This window comes from Haematobia irritans, chromosome 3, assembly GCF_050003625.1.
Source record: "Haematobia irritans isolate KBUSLIRL chromosome 3, ASM5000362v1, whole genome shotgun sequence".
In the NCBI taxonomy this organism is placed as follows: domain Eukaryota; kingdom Metazoa; phylum Arthropoda; class Insecta; order Diptera; family Muscidae; genus Haematobia; species Haematobia irritans.
Genome location: NC_134399.1, coordinates 211,440,688 through 211,461,788, shown reverse-complemented (window position 1 = coordinate 211,461,788; position 21,101 = coordinate 211,440,688). Strand labels below are relative to the sequence as shown.

General features: G+C 29.4%; 1 protein-coding gene across 1 annotated transcript in view; it reads right to left on the bottom strand.

Moving 5' to 3' along the window:
* The window catches only part of UBL3 (ubiquitin like 3), a 463,144-nt gene that overhangs the window by 86,477 nt on the left and 355,566 nt on the right, over positions 1 to 21,101 (bottom strand). The gene's annotated exons all lie outside the window — the stretch shown is intronic.

Sequence of the window (21,101 nt, the reverse complement as noted above, 5' to 3'; positions counted from 1 at the left end):
TTTTTCTGCTTAATTTTCCAAAAAAATTATTTCCATAGATAATTCTTTCAACCTTTTATCTCTATAGAATTTTTCTCAACCTTTTATTTCTATAGAAATTTTCTGCAAAATTTTATTTCTATAGAAAATTTTCTGAAAATTTTATTGGCTATAGAAAATTTTCTCCAAATTTTATTTCTATAGAAAAGTTTCTCAAAATTTTATTTCTACAGAATTTTTTCTGCTAAATTTTATTTTTGTAGAAAATTTTCCATAAATTTTACTTCGATAAAAAATTGGGAGCCACCGTGGTGCAATGGTAAGCATGTCCGCCTTGCATATACAAGGTCGTGGGTTCGATTCCTGCTACGACCGAACACCAAAAAGTTTTTCAGCGGTGGATTATCCCACCTCAGTAATGCTGGTGACATTTCTGAGGGTTTCAAAGCTTCTGCCACATAACCTAACCTAACCTTCGATAGAAAATTCTTTCAACCTTTTATTTCTATAGACATTTTCTCAATCTTTTATTTCTATAGAAATTTTCTGCAAAATTTTATTTCTATAGAAAATTATCTGAAAATTTTATTGGCTGTAGAAAATTTTCTCAAAAAATTATTGGCAATAGAAAATTTTCTCAAAATTTTATTTCTAGAGGAATTTTCTGCAAAATTTTATTTCTATAGAAAATTTTCTGAAAATTTTATTGGAAATAGAAAATTTTCTCAAAATTTTATTTCTATAGAAAATTTTCTCAAAATTGTATTTCTATAGAAATTTTTCTCAAAATTTATTTCTACAGAATTGTTTCTGCAAAATTTTATTTTTATAGAAAATTTTCCAAAAATTGTACATCGATATAAATTTTCTCAACCTTTTATATCTATAAAAAATTTTCTGCAAAGTTTTATTTCTATAGAAAATTTTTTGAAAATTTTATCGGCTACAGAAAATTTTCTCAAAAATTTATTGGCTATAAAATTTTTTTTCAAAATTTTAATTCTATAGAATTAATTTCTATAGAAAATTTTCTGAAAATTTTATTTCTATCGAAAAATTTGTCAAAATTTTAGTTCTATAGAAAATTTTGTTAAAATTTTTGTTCTATAGAAAATTTTGTCAAAGAAACTTTTCTCAACCTAATATTTCTATAGAAGATTTAGTCAAACTTTTATTTCTATAGAAAATTTTCTCAAAATTTTATTGCTATAGAAAATTTTATTTCTATAGAAAATTTTGCAGCAAAATTTTATTTCTATAGAAAATGTTGTCAAAATTATATTTTTGTATAGAAAATCTTTTCAATGTTTTATTTCTATAGAAAACTTTCTGCAAAATTTTATTTCTAAGAAAATTTGCTGCAAAATTTTATTTCTATAGAAAATTTTCTTAAAATTTTGTTTCTGTACAAAATGTTTACAAAATTTTATTTCAAAAGAAAATGTTTTTAAAACTTTATTTGTATAGTAATTTTTTTCAACATTTTATTTCTATAGAAAATTTTGTCAAAATTTTATTTCGATAGACAATTTTATCAAAATTATATTTCTATAGAAAATTTTGTCAAGATTTTATTTCTGTAAAAGTTTGTCAAAATGTTATTTCAATACAAAATTTTGTCAAAATGTTTTTCTACAGAAAATTTTATCTATATGTCGCGGAGAATGTTTTTAATTTTTAGGTAATATTCTTCCTTAGACATGGATGCAGTTCTTCTTCCTTTGTCTGTGGATAGAACATGACCTCAAGTCTTACAAACTCTACAAATAAAATTTTATTTCTGTTTTGTGTAGAAAAAGTTTTCAAAATTGTATTTCTATAGAAAATTTTGCCAAATTGGAATTTCTTTAGAAAATTTTGTCAAAATTTTATTTCTATAGAAAATTTTGTCAAAATTTTATTTCTATAGAAAATTTCTGCAAAATTTTATTTCTATAGAAAATTTCTGCAAAATTTTATTTCTGTAGAAAATTTTCTACAAAATTTTATTTATACAGAAAATTGTCTGCACAATTTTATTTCTATAGAAAATTTTGTCAAAATTTTATTTCTATAGAAAATTTTGTCAAAATTTTATATCTATAGAAAATTTTGTCAAAATTTTATATCTATATAAAATTTTGTCAAAATTTTATTTCTATAGAAAATTTTGTCAAAATTTTATTTCTATAGAAAATTTTGTCAAAATTTTATATCTATAGAAAATTTTGTCAAAATTTTATTTCTATAGCAATTTTGTCAAAATTTTATATCTATAGAAAATTTTGTCAAAATTTTATTTCATTTCATGTTAGCCTGATAATGAAACAGGCAATTGACGTCCAAATGCATTATATCTAATTATACAATTATTTTTCGAGCTTTATGGACAGCTATAGATTAAGGAATATGGTTAATAGAGCCATTGAAAAGAAAACGCCAGATACCAATCTATACACGCCTGGACTGTACATGTTCGGTTCGGCGAATGAACCTTTCCACAGCCTTTAGTATAGATCTGGCTGGGAGAGATAACTCAATTTTGGGCCCTTTATGCTAACTCCTTATGGAGAAAACATCTATTTTCTGCAAAATTTATTTCTGCAGAAAGAATTAGCAACAATGTTTCGTTGTGTTTCTTTACGAATTTGTTAGCTCAGATGTATGCAAAAAACAAAACAACTTCCGTCATTAAAAAAAGTCCATTTCCCATAAAGGACAATTTCATATAATTTCTTTGATCCTTAAACGATTTCATCGTCCTTTTTTCTCTCTGTTTTCATATGTCGCGGAAGCCATTGAAAACACACTCTCTATACGGAAATCAAAAATCCATGGTAAAATAAACACGTGCACTGCTAATGTGGCGAAGGACTCAGTAAGGTGGGGTAAAGATGGTGGTATGTATGTATCCGGATCTATGCCCATTTGCAGTCCATGGTCTTTGGATTGTATTGTATGTCAATGGCCCATATTGACATCCCATTGGGGTTTTTAATTTCACTGGCATTTAATATGCCTTCCTTTGTGCTGAACTGACGATGGCCTCTGGATAATTGCTCATATTTCAGCCTGTTGTCTGTCTGTCAGTATAAGCAATTTGCCTTTTTTCCAAAATGAAAAGAAAAAAATGGAAGTAACACTCATAGACGAAAGATACATAGAATACATGGGAGCAATCATTATAGCATTGTGTATCATAAATAGAAGATATCAACTCATTCATATTGAGTTTATTGATCAACAATCCAACCAACCTCCCAAAAAAAAAAAAACAAATATTGAACCCCAAAAAATCAAAGGGCCTTCAAACAAAACCACCAAACATTTTTAGTGAACTGGGATTCATTTGTGATGATAAATGGCCAACGACAATTGGCCGGAGTGGCTTAGATAAGAGACCATAGACCAAAGGTTCATTGTATTGTAGTAAATCATTAACAGAAGGGGACACTTGATGATAAGCAGCACTTGGAAAATACACAAAAATCAATCAATTAGCAAAATGTTACCTCTCAGCCCAATGGGATAAGAATAGTGCCAATGATATCAGTCAAATATAGAGGATGATGATGTTGCCTTTGGCTATAATGAGAAATCCAATTTTGATAACCTTTTATATTAACATTTTATGAAATTCAGAACATCAACAATAGCGACATTGTTATGGCTCATCATCATGTCAAGGGATTGCTATTTTCATTATAATTGGTGAGAGCTACAGGGTGTCCCAAAAACTTACAGATAAAAACACAAAAATAAAATATTTCTATAGCAAATTTTTTGAAAATTTTATTTTTATGGAAAATTTTCCGATTTCTATAGAAAGTTATCTGAAATTATTATTTCTATAGAGAATATTCTACAAATTTTTATTAAATTTTCTGAAATTTTTATTTTTATAGAAAATTTTCTCAAAATTTTATTTCTTAGAAAATTTTCTCAAAATTTTATTTCTATAGAAAATTTTCTGCAAAATTTTATATCTATAGAAAATTTTCCGAAAATGTTATTTCTATAGAAATTTTTCGGCAAAATTGTATTTCTCAAAAAAAATTCTCAATTCAAAAATTATCTTCTTTATATTTGCTCAAAATCTTATTGCTAAATTTTTTTTCTATAGAAAATTTTCGGAAAATGTTATTTCTATAGAAAATTTTCGAAAAATTTTATTTCTATAGAAAATTTTCGGAAAATTGTATTTCTATAGAAAATTTTCGGAAAAGTTTATTTATATAGAAAATTTTCGCAAAATTTAGTTCTATCGAAAATTTTCTGAACATTTTATTCCTATAGACAATTTTCTGAACACTTTATTCCTATAGAATATTTTCTGAAAATTTTATATCTATAGGAAAATTTCTCAAAATTTTACTCCTGTGGAAAATTTTCTGAACATTTTATTGCTAGAGAAAATTTTCCGAAATTTTATTTCTATAGAAAATTTTCTGAAAGTTTTATTCCTATAAACAATTTTCTGAACACTTTATTCCTATAGAACATTTTCTAAAAATTTTATTTCTATAGGAAAATTTCTCAAAATTTTACTCCTATAGAAAATATTCTGAAAATTTTATTTTTATAGAAAATTTTCTCAAAAATTTATTTCTATAGAAAATTTTCTGAAAACTTTACTCCTATGGAACATTTTCTGAAAATTTTATTTCTATAGGAAAATTTCTCAAAATTTTAGTCCTATAGAAAATATTCTGAAAATTTTATTTTTATAGAAAATTTTCTCAAATTTTATTGCTATAGAAAATTTTCTCAAAATTTTATTTCTAAATATAGACAATTTTCTGAACACTTTGTTTATATGGAACATTTTCTGAAAATTTTATTTCTATAGGAAAATTTCTCAAAATTTTACTCCTACAGAAAATATTCTGAAAATTTTATTTTTATAGAAAATTTTCTCAAAATGTTATTTCTATAGAAAATTTTTTCAAAATTTTATACCTATAGACAATTTTCTGAAAACTTTATTCCTATGGAACATTTTCTGAAAATTTTATTTCTATAGGAAAATTTCTCAAAATTTTAGTCCTATAGAAAATATTCTGAAAATTTTATTTTTATAGAAAATTTTCTCAAAATTTTATTTCTATAGACAATTTTTTAAACACTTTATTCCTATGGAACATTTTTTGAAAATTTTATTTCTATAGGAAAATTTCTCAAAATTTTATTCCTATAGAAAATATTCTGAAAATTTTATTTCTATAGAAAAATTTCTCAAAATTTTATTTCTATAGACAATTTTCTGAAAACTTTATTCCTATGGAACATTTTCTGAAAATTTTATTTCTATAGGAAAATTTCTCAAAATTTTACTCCTATGGAAAATATTCAGAAAAAATTTTTTTATAGAAAATTTTCTCAAAATTTTATTTCTATGTTATAGAAAATTTTCTCAAAATTTGATTTCTATAGACAATTTTCTAAACACTTTATTCCTATGGAACATTTTCTGAAAATTTTATTTCTATAGGAAAATTTTTTCAAAATTTTATTCCTATAGAAAATATTCTGAAAATTTTATTTTTATAGAAAATTTTACCAAAATTTTATTTCTGTAGAAAATTTTCGAAAAATTTTATTTCTAAGGAGTATTTTCTCAAACTTTTAGCAATAAAATTTTCTCCTCATATTATTACAATTTTAATGCGAGCTAATTGGACATTAAGATTAAGGAATTGGTATTATAAAGCTATTCATATGTTGCTATAGAAAATTTTTTAAAAATTTTATTTCTATAGAAAATATTCTGAAAATTTAATTTTTATAGAAAATTTTCTCAAATTTTTTTTCTATAGACAATTTTCTGAACACTTTGTTGCTATGGAACATTTTCTGAAAATTTTATTTCTATAGGAAAATTTCTCAAAATTTTACTCCTATGGAAAATTTTCAGAACATTTTATTTCTATAGAAAATTTCCTGCAAAATTTTATTTCTATAGAAAATTTTCTGAAAATTTTATTTCTATAGAAAATATTCTAAAAATGTTATTTTTATAGAAAATATTCTGAAAATTGTATTGCTATAGAACATTTTTTCAAAATTTTATTTCTATTAAAATTTTTATTTTTATAGGAAATTTTTGCAAAATTTTATTTCTTTAAAAAATTATGTCAAAATTGTCTGCAACATTTTATTTCTATAGAAAATTTTCTGAAAATTTGTATTTCTATAGAATATATTCTGAAAATTTTGTTTCTTTTGAAAATTTTATTTTTATAGGAATTTAATTTTTATAGAACATTTATGCAAAATGTTATTTATATAGAATATTTTTGCAAAATTTTATTATCAACAGAAATCTTTCTTCAACATTTTATTTTTATAGAATAGTTGTGCAAATTTTATTTGCGTAGACAATTTTGCCAAAATTGTATATCTATTTTCTACAGAAATAAAATTTTGACAAAATATTTTTATGAAATAAAATTTTCTAAAAAAAATTGCAAAGCTTTCTAAAGAGAATATTCTGAAAATTTTATTTTTATAGAAAATATTTGCAACATTTTATTTTTTTAGAAAATATTTGCAAAATTTTTTAGAAAATATTTGCAAAATTTTATTTTTCGCTAGAAAATTGTTCCAAAATTTTATTTCTTTAGAATTTTTTTTTGTCAAAATATTTTTTATAGAACATTTTTGGAAAATTTTATTACTATGGAAATTTTTACAAAATGTTTTTTTCTATAGAAAAAGTTTCTCAACATTTTATTTTTATAAGAATTTTTTGCAAAATTTTATTTTTATAGGAATTTTTTGCAAAATTTTATTTTTATAGAACATTTATGCAAAATGTTATTTCTATAGAAAATGTCTGCAAAATTTTATTTTCTACAGAAAACTTTTTTCAACATTTTATTTTTATAGAATAGTTGTGCAAATTTTTTTAGAGAATTTTGTCAAAATTTTATTTCTGTAGACAATTTTGTCAAAATTGTATATCTATTCGAAATTTTCTACAGAAATAAAATTTTGACAAAATTTTTTTTATGAAATAAAATTTTCTAAAAAAACGCAAAGCTTTATATAGAGAATATTCTGAAAATTTTATTTTTATAAGAAATTTTTGCAAAATTTTATTTCTTTAAAAAAGTTTGTCAAAATTTTATTTTGTTAAAAAATGTTTGCAAAATTTTATTTTTATAGAAAATATTTAAAAATTTTTATTTTTCGCTAGAAAATCGTTACAAAATTTTATTTCGTTACATTTTTTTTGTCGAAATATTTTTTTATATAACATTTTAGCAAAATTTTATTTCTATAGAAAATTTTTACAAAATGTTTTTTTTTTTTATAGAAAAAGTTCAACATTTTATTTCTATAGAAAATTTTGTGAAAATTTTATTCCTATAGAAAATATTCTGAAAATTGTATTTATTTTGAAAATTTTATTTTTATAGAAAATTTTTGCAAAATGTTATTTCTATAGAACATTTTTGCAAAATTTTATTTTCTACAGGAAACTTTTTTCAACATTTTATTTTTATAGAATAATTGTTCAAAATTTTTTTTTAGATGTAAGGAAGAAGTCCTCTAGATCCTTATAGAGGGTTTCACCTTAAAGTGTTTTTTTATTTATATTTATTTAAATTTTATCCGTCTTAGGAATCGCTTGCTACAGTAGCTAAACTTCCTGAGTCTTAGCGTTATTATAAATTTTAATAATGCTTTTATTTTTTCTTCTGAAATGAAACTGAGAACTTTCGTCTTGAATGCGTCTTTATTCTGTTATTTTTCGATCAGAATGAATTTACATTTTGTTTACATCTTACCACTAAGCTTTTCTACAAATTATGTATGTTATCTAGAGTATTTTAATGTAAGGATCACTCAATGCATCTTGCATAGTGATTGGTCAAATGAACTGAGTATTTGAGAGTGATATAATTTGTATGAATGATTACCACAAGCGATATAACATTACTAATGAGAGCAAGAGTTAGTGCTTTTGTTGTTGTAGCATAACAATGACTATTTAATGCTGTTATGAGTTATTTTATTAACATCTCTGATCTCTGTTATTGGATTTTAGCATTAGAAACAAATTAACATAAATTCGTAGATGCAAAATGAATAAATACGAAAAAGCAATATACAAATGTGTATGTGTATGTGTATGATGTTGTATTGGCTTGTTATATAGAGAATTTTGTCAAAATTTTATTTCTGTAGGCAATATTGTCAAAATTGTATATCTATTCGAAATTTTCTACAGACATAAATTTTGACAAAATTTTATAAAAAAAAAATTCAAAGCTTTCTATAGAAAATATTCTGAAAATTTTATTTTTATAGGAAACTTTTGCAAAATTTTATTTCTTTAAAAAAATACGTCAAAATTTTATTTTGTTAGAAAATGTTTGCAAAATTTTATTTTTATAGAAAATATTTGTAAAATTTTATTTTTCGCTAGTAAATTGTTGCAAAATTTTATTTCATTATATTTTTTTTTTGTCAAAAAAACAAACATTTTTGCAAAATTGTATTTCTATAGAAAATTTTTACAAAATGTTATTTTCTATAGAAAAAGTTCCTCAATATTTTATTTCTATGGAAAAGTTTTGAAAATTTATTTTTAGAAAATGTTGTCGAAATTGTATTTCTATACAATTTTTTGTTCAAAATTTAAATTCTATATTGTTGGTCAAAAGTTTATTTCTATTGAAAATTTTGTCAAAATATTATTTCTATTGAAGATTTTGTCAAAATGTTATTTCTATAGAAAATTTGTCAAAATTTCGTCTATAGAAAATTTGTCAAAATTTCGTCTATAGAAAATTTTATATATATAAATATTTGCACATAAAATTTACAAAATTTTATGTGCAAATATTTACTATTTTTACCACCTTGTTTTTATATTTTTTGTGTCTTGTGAAAACGATGATGAAATAATAACAACGATATAAACAATTAATATTCCATCATGAGAGTTTAGCACACCCATCCATTTACACACACACATGCGAATACATAACTGCGAATGCAGTATGTAACCATTGATGTGTATGGAAGATTGTATCCTCTCTTCACCTTAATTAATTTATGTACAAAGTAAAATTTATGAAGCTTTTATGATTACATACAGTATGGTACCGTAGTCGTCATCGACGTCGTTGATAAGCTGCTGCCATGAAGTGCCAGAGTTCAGAGTGACACATACACATACACATACACACAAAACACTCCTTTCTATATAGAAATTGCTATACGGTTGGTATAGGGAAAATTGCCAAATGTACCCTTGACTGGGAAATTATTTCCAGACATTCATTCACGACGACTCTTCATTCACCTTGCATATATAAATGCCATAAAATAATGAAGGACTCACACTTAAGTACACTGACGTTTAGATGGACTATTAAATAGGGAATATACAAGAAAATGAGGTCAAAAAGCTAAAGTGTTGGATGTCTGTATTAATTGCCAATGGGGTGGAAAATTAATGAAATTCCACATAGATGGAGGGAGATGAATGGATGAAATAAAAATGCTAGATATGTTTATAAGTAAGAAAACAAAAAATAGCGATGATATATTGGAATACTCGTAGAGTTTTCTAGTGAAAACTTTTCCCATATGAAGGCCAATAACATTGTAAATTATGTTCCCAGGTGAAAAGTAGCATTTTGGTCTTATATAGAAAAGATTTCTAAACCTTTAGCAGAGATTGTAATGAGAATCACAAAAGGCAAAGCGAGCAACATCAGCTGTTGCGTACCAGAGGTAATAGTTCTTTTCAGGTACACCCAGGGAAGGAATATGATCATCTCAAACCTGTTTCAAGAGCAAAATATTATTTTTGGATGGTGACCATGTAACATTTTTATCGCAACCATGTTATTTTCTCGGAAATTATGTATCTGTTTTCGGAAAACATGTTATGTTTGGAGAGAAAACAACATTTGTGCGATAAAAATGTTACATCCAAAAATAACATTTTGCTCATGAAACATGTTTGGGATGATCATATTCCTTCTCTGTGTGTGCGATAGCCTGAAACGCCTTTTTGGTTCCGTATGTCTAGGAGATCATTTTGCTCTGCTTTTTTCTGGTGAGTGAGCGTTAGCCAATGACTTTTCTATATGAAAATATCATCAACTTTGACTCTCTATACCAGGAAACTTATCTGTGACTATTTTTCCTATAAGATCAGGTCATCGTTGATGATATTGCAATGAGAAAATATGATGATTGATGACGTTTCTATATGAATAGCATAGTTGATGTTGTTTTCCTTAGAAAATATTATTTCAATAAGTAATGTCATCAACGATGTTGATTACTCTTCTCTACGAAACCATCATTAGTGATAACTTGTTTCCCCATCATGATTGATGTGCTTTGCAAACGAACAGATCATCCGCTGATGACTTTTCTGTACGCAAAGGTAATTGCTATTGACTTTTGCCTAAGAAAATATCACTTTTTATTTGATTTCAATATGATAAGATCAACATTGATGACTTTTCTATGAGAATCGATTATCGTTGATAGCTTTCATATACGAAAATATATTCGTTGTCGTATTTTCTACAAAATCGTCGTCGGTGATAATTTTCTACCAGAACAGAAGATTATCTTTGACAACTTTCCTAACAAAAAATACAATCATTGATGACTTTTCTACAAGAAAAGAAGATTTTTAACAGGTTAGCTGATAAGTCCCCGGTCTGACACATAGATGGCGTCGCTAGTATTAAATGCATATTATTTTTATATAGTACCAACCTTCAAATGATTCGTGTCAAAATCTGACGTCTGTAACATAAGTCAATTAGTTTGCGAGATAGAGCGTCTTTTGTGAAGCAACTTTTGTTATTGTGAAAAAAAAGGGAAAAAAGGAATTTCGTGTTTTGATAAAATACTGTTTTCTGAAGGGGAAAAATACGGTGGAAGCAAAAACTTGGCTTGATAATGAGATTCCGGACTCTGCCCCAGGGAAATCAATAATAATTGATTGGTATGCAAAATTCAAGCGTGGTTAAATGAGCACGGAGGACGGTGAACGGAGTGGATGCCCGAAAGAGGTGGTTACCGACGACAACATCAAAAAAATCCACAAAATGATTTTGAATGACCGTAAAATGAAGTTGATCGAGATAGCAGAGGCCTTAAAGATATCAAAGGAACATGTTAGGTTAGGTTAGGTTAGGTTAGGTGGCAGCCCGATGTATTAGGCTCACTTAGACTATTCAGTCCATTGTGATACCACATTGGTGAACTTCTCTCTTATCACTGAGTGCTGCCCGATTCCATGTTAAGCTCAATGACAAGGGACCTCCTTTTTATAGCCGAGTCCGAACGGCGTTCCACATTGCAGTGAAACCACTTAGAGAAGCTTTGAAACGCTCAGAAATGTCACCAGCATTACGGTCGAAACAGGAATCGAACCCACGACCTTGTGTATGCAAGGCGGGCATGCTAACCATTGAACATGTTGGTCATATCATTCATCAATATTTGGATATGCGGAAGCTCTGTGCAAAATGGGTGCCGCGAGAGTGCACATTTGACCAAAAACAACAACGTGTTGATGATTCTGAGTGGTGTTTGCCACTGTTAACTCGTAATACACCCGAGTTTTTCCGTCGAGATGTGACATGGGATGAAACATGGTTCCATCACTACCCTCCTGATTCCAATCGACAGTCGGCTGAGTGGACAGCGACCGGTGAACCGTCTCCGAAGCGTGGAAAGACTCAAAAGTCCGCTGGCAAAGTAATGGCCTCTGGTTTTTGGGATGCTCATGGAATAATTTTTATCGATTATCTTGAGAAGGGAAAAACCATCAACAGTGACTATTATATGGCGTTATTGGAGCATTTGAAGGTCGAAATCGCGGCAAAACGGCCCCATATGAACAAGAAAAAAGTGTTGTTCCACCAAGACAACGCACCGTGGCACAAGTCATTGAGAACGATGGCATTTCATGAATTGGGCTTCGAATTGCTTCCCCACCCACCGTATTCTCCAGATCTGGCCCCCAGCAACTTTTACTTCTTCTCAGACCTGAAAGGGATGCTCGCAGGGAAAAAAAATTTGGCTGCAATGAAGAGGTGATCGCCGAAACTGAGGCATATTTTGTGGCAAAACCGAAGGATGGTATCAAAAAATTGGAAGGTCGTTATAATCGTTGTATCGCTCTTGAAGGGAACTATGTTAAATAATAAAAAGGAATTTTGACAAAAAAATGTGTTTTTCTTTATTAGACCGGGGACTTATCAGCCAACCTGTTACATAAGAAAATATCATCGTTGATGACATTCGTATAAGAAAGGATAGTCGTTGATGCCTTCTTTATTATTACAGAATATCATCATTCATGACTTTTGACTAACGAAATATCACCGTTAATGACTTTTCTGTACACAAAGATCATTGTTGATGATTTTCCTTCAAAAACAGATCGTTGTTGATTACTTTCCTGCAAGAAAAGATCATCTATGACCATTTTTCTTAGCTATCGTGATGATTTTTCTGTATTAGAAAATATCATCATTGATGATTTTTTTGTACGAAACGATTGTTGTTAATGATTTTTCTATACGAAAAGATCATGGTTGATGGCGCGTGGTGCAATGGTTAGCATGTCCGCCTTGCATACACGTAAAAAATTGGGTTGCTGAATTTAGACGTGGTCGTACAAGCACTGAAGATGAACCACGTAGTGGACGTCCAAAAATAGCACCAACAACAGAAATTGTATCCATGATATCCATGATATGGTATTAAATGATCGACGAATAAGTGAGTGCGTGAAATTGCTAATATCATGGGCATCTCAAATAATCGAGTCCATTTAATTTTGCAGGAAGAACTACAGGTGAAAAAGCTTTCTGCAAGATGGGTGCCGCATTTGTTTACAGTCGATCAAAAACGCATAACAATGAACATTTCTCAACTTTGTTTGGATCGTTTTAAGCGATATAAAATTGATTTTAAGCGTCGTCTCATAACTGTTGTTGAGAGACATGGATCCACCACTATACTCCAGAGACAAAAGAACAATCCAAACAATGGACTGAAGCTGGAGGAAGTGCCCCAAAGAAGACAAAACCAATTCAATCGGCTGATAAGGTTATGGCAACGGTTTTTTTTGGGACTTCAGGGGTATTTTATTGATTGACTATCTGCCAAAGGGTAAAACAATAAATTCAGAGTATTATTACAACCTTTTGGATCAATTAAGTGTACAAATTCGAGAAAAACTTCCTGGCTTACAACACAAAAAAAAAAAAAAATACATTTTCATCAAGACAACGCACCAGCGCACAAGAGTGTTTTAACAATGGCTAAAATCAACGAATTAAAGTACGAGTTGCTCGACCACACACCTTATTCTCCTGATTTAGTTCCCAGTGACTTTTACTTGTTCCCAAATCTAAAAAAAATCCTTGCTGGCAAGCGTTTTACCTCAAATGAAAATGCAATTACAGTTGTAAACCACTATTTTGAAGACCTTGAGGAAAACTATTTTAATCAAGGGATAGAATTGCTAGAAAAGCGTTGGACTAAGTGTATTGAAGTTTCAGGAGATTATATTGAAAAATAAAAATTTTATGAAAAACTAACTATTCCGAAGTTTCCGAACCGCCCTCGTAAAGGGTGGTTAAATTGTAAGGGCCGATGTTGAATGTGAACCACACCTAAACGCCAAGTTTTTTTTTCGAATTTTATTTGACATTTCTCTATTTTAGACTTACTCAATTTGAACCATGGACATCGTGAATGAGCAGAATGGTTCCAAGAAATGGCAAAAGTGGATGATCAATTTTCGAAGAAAATCATCTTCAGTGATGAGACATATTTTCACCTCGTCAATAAACAGAATTGCCGCATTTGGGCGAATGAGAATCCAAGAGTGATTGTCGAAAAATAAATGCACCCACAAAGAGTGACTGTTTGGCAGGGCCGTGGAGCCGGAGTCGGAGTCTTGGAGTCGGAGTCTGAAGATTTTGCTGGAGTCGGAGTCGTAAAAATTTTGCTCGACTCCGACTCCGGCTAAACCAAATTTTTTAAAACACTTCACATTTTTGTAACTAAGCAAGTTTTTACGCAAATTAGTTTCCATAGCGTTATTCATTCGATCAATGTACAGCATGATTGCAAATGAAAATCAACTTCCATTACGGCTATCTTTTTATGTTTCCTAGAATGTTACACTAGCAGATGAGCTGGATAGATCCACTTTAATGCCCATGTCAATTTATTTGAAATATTTCGAACAATTGAAATTATTTTTTTTTAATTTTAATTTAAAGCCATAGAGATATGTGGAATATTGACAGAACATTTTTTCAAAGTTGCTTTTTATAGAAAATTTTGTCAAAATATTATTTCTATAAAAAGTTTTGTCAAAATTTTATTTCTATAGCAAATTTTGTCAAAATTTTATTTTTGTAAAAAATTTAATTTATATTATAAAATTTTATTACTATAGAATATTTTTTTCTATAAAAAATGTAGTCAAAATTTTATTTCTATAGAAAATTGAGTCAAAATTTTGTTTCTACAGAATATTTTGCAAAATTGTATTTCAATAGAAAATTTTGTTTGTTACACAAAAATTTTTTCAAAATTTTATTTCTATTGATAATTTTATTTCTATAAAAATTTAAGTCAAAATTTTATTTCTATAGAACATTTTGCCAAAATTTTATAGTAATAGATTTTTTTATTAGAAAATTTGGTCAAAATTTTATTTCTATAGAAAATTTAGTCAAAATTTTGTTTCTGTACAATATTTTGCAGAATTTTATTTACTACATAAAATTTTTTCTAAAATTGTATTTTTAGTGATATTTTTTTCAAAATTTTATTTCTATAAGAAAAAATTGTTAAATTTTATTTCTATAGCAAATTTTCTCAAAAATTTTGTTCTTACTGATGCTCACTGATACTCACTGCTATAAAAAATGTATTCAAAATTTTATTACCATAAAGATATTTTTTTCTATATAAAATTTAGTCAAAATTTTGTTTCTGTAGAAAATTAGTCAAAATTTTGTTTCTATAGAATATTTTGCAAAATTTTATTTCTATAGAAAATTTTGCAAAATTTTGTTTGCTACACATTTTTTTTTTAATTGTATTTCTATTGATAATTTTTTCAAACTTATTTCTGTAAAAATTTTGTCAAATTTTATTTCTATAAAAATTTTATTCAAAATTTTATTTCTATATATTTGGTCAAAATTTGATTTCTATAGAAAATTTTGCCAAAATTTTATTTCTATAGAAAATTTAGTCATAATTTTGTTTCTGTGGAAAATTTTGCAAAATTTTATTTCTATATAAAATTTTGCAAAATTTTATTTACTAGACAAAAATTTTTCCAAAATTGTATGCTCACTGATACTTACTGCTAAGTCGAAAACTTGTAGAAATGACTCAAATTTTCAAATTTTTCGATGAATGAATCATAAATGCATTTTTGCGAAATTGTCTAAACAATTATAAATATTTCCCAAATATTGCCCGAGATTTTGTAGAAGTCTGATTTGAGATTTTATCAAAATGTAGATCTAAATACAAAGTTGTGCAGAGTATATTATAATCGGCCCGTCCGACTTTAGACTTTCCTTGCATTTTTATTTTTTGTTAAAATTGTGTTACGTCCCATAACGTTAGATTTAAATTTTAAGTACATAGATTTTGTAGAAGTATATACAATTTTGTCTAAATCGAATTTTGTCTAAATAATGTCTAAATCAGATTCAAATTCATGCATATGGGATATAAACCTTTATATAGCTCGCAACAAATATAAAGGATTTGAGATAGTATCAATAATGTTGGTCCACAAATACATATACTGCTGGTATCTTCTCATATTATGATGGGTATTTATATAATTATTTTATTTATTAAACATTGCCCTAAATTTGAAATATAGAGTTCAATTGGCATCTAATGTGAAATTAAGACCTTTTTTTGCACACATAAATAAATACGATACTTTATATCGATCCACTTACGGTACCCCCACAATAGAACTACAATTAGTGGTATTAAAATGAGATTTAGTTATATTACCCGGAGTCGACTCCGGAGTCGGAGTCGGAGTCGAGCTGATGAAAAATGCTGGAGTCGGAGTCGAGCAAAATTGACTCGACTCCACAGCCCTGCTGTTTGGTGCGGTTTATGGGCTGGCGGCATCATCGGGCCGTATTTTTTCCAAAATGAAGCCGGTCAGTCAGTTACTGTGAATGGTGTTCGCTATCGTGAGCGAATTGGAAGATATGGATGTGAACGTTATGTGGTTTCAGCAGGACGGTGCCACTTGCCACACAGCGAACAAAAACAATGGCTCTTTTGCGCAACAAATTCAATGGCCGTGTTATCTCACGTAATGGCGATGTCAATTGGCCGCCAAGATCATGTGATTTGATACCGTTGGACTTTTTTCTTTGGGGTTATTTGAAAGAAAAGGTGTACGTCGATAAGCCAGCAACAATTCAAGAGCTAAAGGATGAGATAATTCGGCACATTAACGGCATAGAACCTCCATTATGCCTCAGCGTCACCGAAAATTTGGACCATCGGATGAAGGTGTGCCACCGAGGTCGCGGCACCCATTTGGCCGATATTTTGTTTCATACATAATTGAGTAATACCAATATATCATAATAAAATAAAATTACAATAATTTTCTAAATAGTTTGTGTTTTATTCAAAATCAACATCGGCCCTTGAAATTTTAACCATCCTTTATAAGAACAGATCATTGTTGATAACTGTTCTATAAGAAAACATAATCGTTACTTTCGGTTCATCGTTGACGATTTTTGCATACAGTTTCTCTATATCATCAATGATAAGTTTTCTCTACGAAACTGCCATTAATTATGAATTTTCTATTCGAAAATATCATAGTTGATAGCATAAGAAAATATTATCGTTGATGCCTTTTCTAAAAGAAAAGAACATGCTTTCCAAAGATGAATTTTCTATCTATCAGATCATCGTTGATAAGAAAACAAAGAAAAAATAATTGTGGATGACATTTCTCAAAGAAAATATAAACGTTGATTTAGATTACAGTGGCAGCTCCGTTAACTTTCAGGCTCACTTAGACTATTCAGACTATTGTGATAAACGTTGATGACTTCAGTGTTCTATACGAGACAATCATTGTTTTCCGTATTAAACGAAAATATCATCCACTTCCGACATCTTTGGAAAATCTATTTTAGACTCCTTACAAACTTTCCAAATTGTCTTGATTAATATTTATTACAACTCTAAAAAGTCTAATTACATGTATTCCTTATGTAGGAAACTAATACTGTAGTTGCAAGTTGACTTCATACAGCCCACTGGTAAGCTGGTTCATGAATTTCCATTAGCATGTTTCTGGGTTCAGCCTTAATTTTAATCCACACATCCATTGTGTTGGTCTAAAATTATAACTACAAAATGTGTTAATGTATGTTGACAAGTTGTCGACCAATTATCAGACCTTCTCTACATTGTCAACTCAGGCAACCCAGTAAGACATGCATGCGACCTCTTAACCCTTGTTTGTTGACTGGAACCTCTCCGTTACGAAATGACGTATATATAACAATAGCTCTGGGTTGTTATGATTAAGTGTGTCGCCAAATTGAATTAATTACCTCAATTTGATGTCACCTGGGTAAACTGCAGCTCACATATATATGAAGTTGAGATGACTATGACGACTAGGAATGAGTTTGTTGGAAACAGGGGTAAGGAATCAGTTGTTGGAAGCATGAAAGCTTAAAGCGTATATAGTATGTACGTATCTAAAGTAAAGTAAGTAAGTAAATGCCATGTTTTGTGGCTGTCAATGGAAAATTTTATTGGGAGCTATGCGTTTTACCTCGAAAATAGTTATGAAAAATTACTGACGGATATGAATTATAGCTTTTTTCTCAACAGCTGTCATCCTAATTGAAGCAAACACCAAGTAATTAGCTCATAATGGAATTATTATGGTAATATTTTAAGATGATTGATTTAAAAACAGAGATCAATTTAACCTATTTTAATTCAAGTTGATGGAAATGAGCATATTTAACAGAACATAACATAATTTTCCAGAAGATACAAAAACGTACATAAGGTGAATTCCGATTGTTCACAAAGATCAGTCGTCTACCCAGTTTATTGAAGTCATCTACCATAGACGACTTGTGCAACCAGAGACCGAAAGCAGTTATCTCAATGCAAAGGAACCTCATTTCTATAGCCGATGATGATTGATGAATTTTCTATAAGAACAGATCATCGGTGATAGTGTTCTTATAAGAAACCATACTCGTTGACCACTTTTCCACAAGAATATATCATCTTTGATGACTTTTCTACCTGAATAGATCATCCTTGATACCTTTAAAAAGAAAACAATATGACTTCTTCAGTCATCCATCATAGATGAATTCTTCAGTCATCTATCATAGATGACTTCTTCAGTCATCTATCATAACATAGGTGACTTCTTCAGTAATTTATCATAAGCGACTTTTCAGTCATCTATCATAGATGAATTCTTCAGTTATCTATCATAGATGAATTCTTCAGTCAACTATCATAGATGAATTTTTCAGTCATCTATCATAGATTTTTTCAGTCATCCATCATATATGACTTCTTCCTAAGATAGACGACTTCTTCTCCAGGGGATTTCTTCAGTCGACTGCCATGGATGACTTCTTCAGTCGACTGCCATGGATGACTTCTTCAGTCATCTATCATAGATGACTTCTTCAGTCACTTATCATAGAAGACTTCTTCAGTTATCGATCATAGATGACAGACGACTATTTCTTGAGGGGACTTCTTCAGTCGACTACCATTGATGACTTTTTCAGTCATCTATCATAGGTGAATTCTTCAGTTATGTATCATAGATGACTTCTTACTAATATAGACGACTTCTTCTTCATGGGGATTCTCCAGTCGACTACCATGGATGACTTCTCCAGTCGACTACCATGGATGACTTCTCCAGTCATCTGTCACAGATGACTTCTTCAGTCATCTACCATAGATGACTTCTTCAGTCATCTATCATAGATGACTTCAGTCATCCATCATTGATGACTTCTTCAGTCATCTATCATAGATGACTTCTTCAGTAATTTATCATAAGCGACTTTTCCATCATCTATCATAGGTGAATTCTTCAGTCATCTACCATAGATAACTTCTTCAGTCAACTATCACAGATGACTTCTTCAGTCATCTATCACAAATGACTTCTTCAGTCATCTATCATATTTGACTTCTTCCTAATATAGACCACTTTTTCTTCAGGGGACTTCTTATGTCGACTACGATGGATGACTTCTTCAGTCATCCATCATAGATGACTTCTTCGGTCATCATCTATCATCTTTTTCAACCGTCTATCATAGATGGTTTCTGCAGTCATCCATCATCATTTTCGGTCATCTATCATAGATGAAGTCTTCAGTAATAGAAGATTTCTTCAGTCGACTATTATGGGGAAGTCATCTAGCATAGGTGAGTTCTTCAGTAATCTATCATAGATGACTTCCTCAGTCATCTATCATAGATGGCTTCTTCAGTCATCTATCATAGATGACTTCTTCAGTCATCTATTCTTAGATGACTTCGTTAGTCATCTATCATAGATGACTTCTATAGTCATTTATCGTAGAGGGCTTCTTCGGTCAAATATCATAGATGATTTCTTCAGTCATTTATCACAGATGACTTCTTCAGTCATCTATCATACATGACTTCTTTACTCGTCTACCTTAGATGAGTTCTTCAGCCACTTACTATAGACGACTTCTTGAGACTTTAGTCGTCTATGGTAGATGACTTCTTCCGTTGTCTATCACACGTCTACATAGATGCCAACTGCAGTATTCTACATAGATGACTTTTTCCGTCGTCTATTACAGTCCATTTCTTCTGTCGTCTAACATAGACGACTCATTCAGTCGTCTACCTGAGAACACATTTTCAATGATCTATCATGAATGACTTCTAAAGTCTTCCATTCTACGAGATGAATTGTGTATCAAAGACGACTGAAGAAATCGCCTACTATAGACAACTTTCTCAGCCGTCTACCATAAACGATGAAGTCCTCTTTCTCTCTCTGTCCACGATTCCATTTTTTGTTTTCATTGTCAATATATTTCAATAATGATTTTTAGTCAATTAATAGAAACTAATTTAATTTTATGAAACCACAAACCATAGCGTATCAAATCTGGCATTTCGGATTAGCAGAGTAGCTAAATGAAGTTATCGAAGCAGGTCAACAACACGGTTCACCAACAACGGGAAAAAACTAAAATATTGGGTTTTCAAATTATCCACGTTATTCGCTAAATCTGTTGTTCTGTGACTCTAACAGCATTGACTCATGCTGAGCTTGCAGATAATATTAATTTAATTGCATAGTTTAATTAAAGGCTAGTCTCCTAGCGAAACGTGTATGGCACATGATATCGATGCAGTATTTGGTCTCCTCCATCGCCAGTTCACCCTCCTAGGCCCCCAGATTATGAATAACAGACGAGGAAAATGTATTTGCAATTCAAATCATTTCTCGGCTGGTTTGAATATGAATCTCTGTACTAGTGCCAACTAAAGAGAGAGAGAGAGGGATAGAGAGCTAGGCAGAAGATTTAAATGGAAGAAATGAGAGAGGCTAGTAGGTGGTCCACACTAAGCAATGCGATTTATGTTATCTACTGCCATCTAATTTGGATAATGGACATTTTATTTGTTTCAAATTGTGGTTAGTTTTTGTCATGGATATTTCTTTTTTTTTAATTATTTTATGTTTCCATCGACAATAGCAATGGCGGGGGGAGATAGAAAGAGAGAGAGAGAAGATATTTTCATTCCATTTGAGTATAATTTCACTACTGATTGTAGAGGGAGGGAAGATTTCCCTGTATTCTCAAAACTTTTGAGAGAGGTTTTCCTGTTGGGCTTTAGCATGCGTTGAGGTAGGTGGCTCCCTTTTGCTCTATGGTGACGATGATAATGCTTTTAGGTGAGCTGCTTACCCTCCCATGGTTATTGTCAATTGTTAACCAACACCTCTTTTTTGGGATTATATTTAAATTTTTATGCAAACTTTGCATTAGTCCACAGCTTTGGCA